General features: G+C 57.7%; 1 long non-coding RNA gene across 1 annotated transcript; it reads right to left on the bottom strand.

Moving 5' to 3' along the window:
- Positions 1-1086: 1086 nt before the first annotated feature.
- LOC138682656 (uncharacterized) lies at positions 1087-5200 on the bottom strand. The gene is made up of 4 exons (XR_011322679.1): positions 5085-5200; positions 4395-4525; positions 3690-3814; positions 1087-1462 (listed from the first exon to the last, which is right to left on the bottom strand). It is a non-coding gene; the product is annotated as an uncharacterized lncRNA (long non-coding RNA).
- Positions 5201-6643: the final 1443 nt, after the last annotated feature.

The raw sequence follows: 6643 nt of genomic DNA, 5'->3' as shown, positions 1-6643 counted from the left end.
GGAGGCAGGCAGGCCCAGGGAGAAAGAGAAGCCTGGAGAAAGGGCACTGCACGGGGGGGTGCGTGAGTGGCCAGGAAGCTGGCTCAAGGCGCTGCACAGAGCCTCTTGAGAAGGAGAGCGCAGCGAATGGCCGCCACAACAGTTAAATGCCGCAGGTCAGCACACGTGGGCATCGTCGTCCTAAGTACATACCAGCAAACTTAAAGATGTCTCCTCCAAAAGTCAGCACCTCTGCGGACAGAGAGAAGGAAAGGAAGAGTCATGTGGACACCTTCTTCCAGAAGCCACAGAGCAAGCCCCTCCACCCCGAGAGGAGCACCCAGGTGAGGGTGCACCGTGGGGCACAGCCCAGGAAAGCGCCACTCTGGCCTGCCTCCCGGGCTCACAGGGGCCACAGCCCTGGTACGTGCACAGCAGGCACGGAGGCAGGCCTGCGAGCTGCCACCAGATCTCAGAAAGGTGGAGGCTGGAAGGGACCTCTGGGGTCCATCTGGTCCAACCCTGCTGCTCAAGCAGGGCTGCCCAGAGCCAGCTGCCCAGGACGGTGGCTAGATCCTTTTTTAATAGCTCTAGGGAGGGAGACTCCACAAGCTGCCTGGGCAACCTGTGCCAGCGCTCAGTCACCCTCACAGTCAAAAAGCCTTTCTTGACGTACAGAGGGAACGTCCTGTGTTTCAGTACGTGCCTGGGGCGTGGCCTCTGCTCCTGACACTGGGCAGCACTGGAAAGAGCCTGGCTCTGTCCTCGTTGCACCCTCCCTTCAGGTTTTAGACACATTACTAAGATCACCCCCCAAGCCTTCTCTTCTCTAGGCTAAACAGTCCCAGCTCTCTCAGCCCTTCCTCATAGGAGAGATGCTCCAGACCCTTCATCACCTTTGAGGACTCTCTTGCTTTGCTCTACAGGGGCTGCCAAAGAGGTGGCCACAATGTGCTCACGGTCAGCTTAGAAGGGTCAAGAAGTCCCCTGTGAAAAGGGGCCCGTGGGGGCGTCACAGACACACACAGACACACATATATCAGCGCCAGCATCCTCAGGTCACTCGTGCGCTGGCACTTGCTGGATGCCCCCAGCCTGCTCTGGGCACTAATGCATCACTGAGCCGGGTGTTCATGCCCGAAGCACAGAGGAAGCTGCTGAGAAAGCGGGTGCCTCCTCAGCCACAGGGGGGAGCAGAAAGGACCTGCGCCCGTCTTGACTCACCAGGAGACCCTGGCTGCTCTTGCTGTTCCTGCAGGCCACAGAAAGCCCCAGCCCTTGCAAGGAGGCAGGACCAGGCTGCCCAGCATGTCTACCTCCACCCTCCATGAGCAGCCTCACGGCCCGATGCCAGACAGTCCCGCAGCACGGCCCTTACCCTCCAAAATGTCACACAGGTAGGAATTGAGGGTTTGCGCCAGCTCATCAGTGCCTCTCTCTGGGCCGGCCCTCTGGATGAATTTCTCTGTCAAAGCAGTGAAACCTGTAACAGGGACACCCAGAAGTCAGGACATGCCCACGTGGGACAAAGGACCCGGCAGCCAGTTCCATGCTGCCCGGCCCGAGAACCTGTAGGTCGCACCTTCCCACGCGCTGGCTCAGTGCTGGCGGTGGCAGTGGTTGACCGCCCAACAGAACCCGTCCCCCTCTCTTCGGGCATCCCAGCAGAAGACCTCAGCAGTGACAAGATGGCCACTCTGTCTGAGGAGCCGGCGCAGGGCTCCAAAGGGCCTAGCGTGTCCCAAAAAGGCTCGTGTCCGTGGTTGCTCCTCCCTGCTCACCCCACCTGAAATATCCGCAAAGAGCAGCACTCCTTGGACAGCCTGAACGGGGCTGATAATCTTGAGGTAGTCCTCAGCAAGGAGACTGGGGAGAAAAGCTGCTGCTTTCTCCAGCTGTGAGTGGTAACGGTTCCTCTCCCAGGCAGAAGCCATCATCAGCGCCCTGTGGCACACGGGGTACCTCAGGAGAAGATGGCCGTGCCCAGCTGGGAGGACGAGGACCTCGCCACACAGTGCGAGTTGCACAGTGAGCCCGGGGCCTCTGTGCGGGACTGGCCCTCTGCCCTCATGGTGGTGGTCACAATCACCTGGCAGTGACCTCCTCCCTAGGTCATCACTTACCCATCATCTGGCCTCAAGCAGCACAATCAGCTGACAGCGACATCCTCTGTATGTCATCGCCTGCTGAGCAGCTGCCGCCGCGACCCAGTCTCCCTCCTTGACGCTGAGCCAATGACTCGGAGGCAGCCAGCGCCACCCCACTTCTTGGAGGACAGTGCCCAAGGGAGGCTTGTGCAGCGACCCGACGCGGAATTTGCAGCTACCTAACTAAGGCCTTGCACCCTAAGAATGGGTCTTTGGAGGCTCCAAATGAGGCTTCATACCCTCAACGAGGAGCTTGGCCCCTAAAATGAGGCTTTGGGCCCTCCAAATGGGCATTTGAACCCTCCAGATTGCAGACTGGATCCTAAAAAGGAGACTGTGGAAGCTAAAAACTGAGGGTTGGGGCCTGAAGAGGAGCCTTTGCACACTGTAAATAAGGCTTTGGCCTCTACAACGGAGGCTCTGGCCCTTCCAAATCAGACTTTGGGCCTTCAGAATGATGCTCTGGGCCCTCAAAAAGAGTCTTTGCACCTGAAGAGTGGGGCTTGGAACTGACGAATGAGGCTTGGACCCTAGAAATGAGGCTTTGGACCATAAAAAGGAGGTTTCCGACCCTAGAATTGAAGTTTTGGACTCCAAACCTGAGGCTTTGGGCCCTAAAAGAGGGGTTTGGAGCATAAAAATGAGGGCTTGGAAACTCAGGATGCAGCTTGGAGCCTCAAAGCAACTGGCTGGATCCTAAAAATGATGCTGCTCTATAAAAACGAGATACCTGTTCCTGTGCACGTAGCACCCCTGGTCCTGGTCCTGGCCCTGCTCCCTCCCTTGCCCATCTCTCGCCTGTTTCTCCTGAGGCCGCTCAGCCTCTGCCCTCTCCGGCAGAGGAACTGGGCCACAGGCGACATCACAAGCATCTGCACAAGCCAGGTTCCTGGGCCTGCCCTATCGGCAGTGACATAAACACCACCACAGGATCCTAAAAATGAAACTGTGGCTTCTTAAAAAAAGGCCATGGGTAATGAAAGACAGGTTTGGACCCTCCAAATGAGGCTTTCAGCCCTCAAAAGCAGGCTTTGTCGCTGCAAAGAATGGGGGAGATGCTACAAATACGCTTTGGACCCTGACAACAAGCTGAACCTATTGGTTCCTCTATGGCCCCCCGAAATGAAGCTTTGATGCCAAATACAGGGCTTTGGGCACTACACTTGAGGCTTAGAGCTGTGAAGGGCGGGTTTGGGCTCTCTGAAGGAGGGTCAAGGCCTTAAGAATGGGGCTTTGGGCCCTAGAAATGGTGCTTTAGAAATGAAAATGAGGCTCCGAACCCTGAAATTAGGTTTGGGGCCCTCACATGATGCTTTGGTACCAAAACCTAAGGCTTTGCACCCTAAAAGTGGGTCTCTGGAGGCTCAAAATGAGGCTTTGGGCCCTCAAAATTGCAGACCGAATCCTAAAAATGAGCCTATGGTCCATGAGAAGGAGGATTCCGTCCCTAAGAAAGAGGCGTTGGAAGCTAAAAATGAGGCTTTGGGCCTGAAAGGAAGCCTTTGGACCCTCAAAACGAGGCTTGGCACCTTCATAATCAGACTTGAAGAAATCGTTACTCACAGGATTTAGTCCTCATCACGACCATCACTCTTCTGGGCAGCAGAGGGGAAAGCTCCGGATGACAAAGGATATCAGGATGCGCTCCAGAAAGAAAAGACCAGTGCAAGAAGATCCCCGCCACCTAACTGCAAAGGAATAATTCTAGCTCAATGAAATGGGTACCCAAACTGAAACACACAGAACAGCATCCATCACTGAAACTCTTTCAGTGTCAGTTTTAACTGCCGCGGACCTGCCGGCAGACAAACTTACTGTCGCTGTCACAGGGCCCCAAGAGGAGTAATAATTAGCAAACAGAAACTCTACCCATAGCCCATATCTATCTAGCCTTTAAAGGTAAAACAGCTCAGCCTACAGCTCTGAAGGTATAGACCAGTCCATACTTACATCCTGTGTCTACCTGCTCCATGATCTCTCTAGAAACTGAAATCAGAATCACCTTTGAAAGAGGATGGAACCTGGGGGGAAGGGGGTTGAAAGGAAGACATTGGTGGAAAAAAGGAAAAGGGTAGGCATGCAACTCAAAATGGAAGGAGCCAAGTTATCCCACAGACCAGCTCAGGCCGACTCGCTTTTGCTGGCAAAAAGCCGTGCAGCTTGGAGGAAAAAAAGCAGACTTTGGTGCTGGGATGCACACAAATGTGCGAGTTCAGATCTGAAACAGCAGAAAAACCTTGTCAGGGCTCCTCTCCACTGTCCTCCTACCTGGGTGCATGCTGCAACTTCCTTGTTTCCCTGAAGCCCTCCCAGACTAACAGGGACGTGGCATCTGTCCAGTCCACGTGCCACGACGAAGGAACGGTTTTGATCATGAAGCGGGTAGCAGATAACCGCATCTGCAGAAGCAAAGGGGCAGCCACGCCTCAGCTTCAGAGATGCCCAAAGCTGCCCCGGGAGCCCTCGGTGCCCCAGCATTTGCTTGGCCCTGAGGCCCCGCAGGGCCTTGCCAGCACTGGGGAGCCCCAGGCACAGAAGGGAAGGACGGTGGTCAGCCCCTGTGGGGAGAGTGACAGGGCTCTGTCCTTCCTTCTGGCCGCAGGAGGATGCCCTGGGCCACGCCAGGACAGGGCGTCTCTCCTCCTCAGCCCCAGGGGAAGGTGAGGCCTGACGAAGGCCCTGGGTGCTGGGCTCAACATGGGCGGTGTGACCGGGGCCAGAGCCCTGTCTCCTGCCGGGTGCAGGCCTGGCCGAGGCCAGCGGCTCCCGTCATGCAGCTCCTCCTGCCCGGGGCTGTGGCTGGAGCACAGACCGACCCGCATTTTGGGAAAGACTTGCCAGTCCACAGTGAATCCAGAGCAGATGCCCTCCTGTCCCCTCACGTTCCCTCCCTGAGCAGGCCCAGACCCCACGAGCAGACCGGGGAGGTTCTGAGGGAGGGCAGACCTGTGCACACACCTTGCGCTGCTGAGAGAACAGCTCCAGGTGAAATGGCCCCTCCTGAAGGCCGTCTCTCCGCAGGCCCAGCGTCCCAGCTGCGCTGAGGCGCAGCTGCGCTGAGGCGGGGGCAGCTGGTGCAGGGCAGCTCTGTGAGGAGAGGCCCGGGCTGCCCCTGCCCGCCCGGCAACAGCTGTGCCATTGGCCACGGCTGAGCCAATCAGCGGAGCCGGTGGTGGCCTGTCAGTCACTGCCGGCCTGGGGTGGGGCCGGAGGGGGCAGAGGCCCAGTGGCCTGAGGAGAAATGGGGGAGAGACGGGGTGGGGCAGCCGGGGCCAGGGGCCAGGGCCAGTTACAGTTGCGGTTACAGTTGCAGGGGCAGGTGGTCTGGCAGTGTGGATGGGCCTGGGGGAGACCTCATCAGCCCTGGGCCCTGCCATGGCCCAGCTCACCAGCCCTGGGCCCGAGTGCTCAGCCCCAGGGACAACCCCAGCACCAGGGTCAGAGCAGCTCCTGCTGCTGCCCCAAGGGTCGCTAGCCCTGAGCCAGAGTGCAGGTAGCTGAGCTGGGATGAGGTGGAAGGCACTGGAAAACGATTCGTGGAGAGGAGGCGATGGAAGAAGGTGCAGTGTATGTGGCACCTGGGATTAACTGGCACCCTCTGTTTCATATCTGGGTCAGTACTGTACTTGCAGATGCGTTGTCCCACAAGCGGGGGTCGGTACCCGGTGCGCAATAAGCCAATCTTACACGCAGAGCCGAGAAATGTGTTTCTTTCATGTCTGCGCAGAGATGGGTGCTGGGGGGTAACTCCACGAAGCTGGCACGCCACACCAAAGAAGAACAATGTATTTCTTCTGTTACAGGATTAGGAAGAAACCACCTCAATGGCGCTGCTTCTGTGGATCCTTAAGGTGGTGACCCCCAAGCCTGGGAGCTCCCAAACCCGGGACTTCCAAACCCCAGCGACCCCCAACCAAGGAACCCCCAAATCCAGGACGCCCAAACATGGGAGCCCCAAAATCTGGGCCCCCCCCCAACCAAGGAACCCCCAAATCCAGGACGCCCAAACATGGGAGCCCCAAAATCTGGGGCCCCCCCCAACCCTGCAACTCCCCCAACCCAGCATCCCCAAACACCGGGGACCCCCAAACCCCAGGCCCTCCCCTAGGATTGAGACCCCCAAACCTGGGACCCCCAGACCCCTGGAGCCCCCAAATGCCAGAGCCCCCAAACCCTGGGGATCCCTCAACCCTGGAAGCCCCCAAATCTGGGACCCTCAAACCCTGGGGACCCCAAACCTGGGACCCCCTGTGAGGGACTGAAAAAGTTAATGCCTCAGACATTGTGGTGGGGCAAGTTCTGCTTAAGGACATAACAAGGAACTCTGCCCAGCAAGGAACCACAGGTGAAAAGCAGCCCATCAGCACCCCATCAGCAACAGGAGAGGGAGGGGAGGGCAGGGCATGCCAGAGGGTGCACAGCTCCCTGTTCTGATATGCTGCTCTTGATGTGCTGAGCAGGGCAGCTCACCACGCATGGCAAAAGATCACATCTGCAGGCAAGGGGAAGTTACTCCC

This window comes from Haliaeetus albicilla, chromosome 29, assembly GCF_947461875.1.
Source record: "Haliaeetus albicilla chromosome 29, bHalAlb1.1, whole genome shotgun sequence".
Lineage (NCBI taxonomy): Eukaryota > Metazoa > Chordata > Aves > Accipitriformes > Accipitridae > Haliaeetus > Haliaeetus albicilla.
Note: the sequence above shows the minus strand (reverse complement) of the source record. Positions and strands in the feature narration are given on the sequence as shown.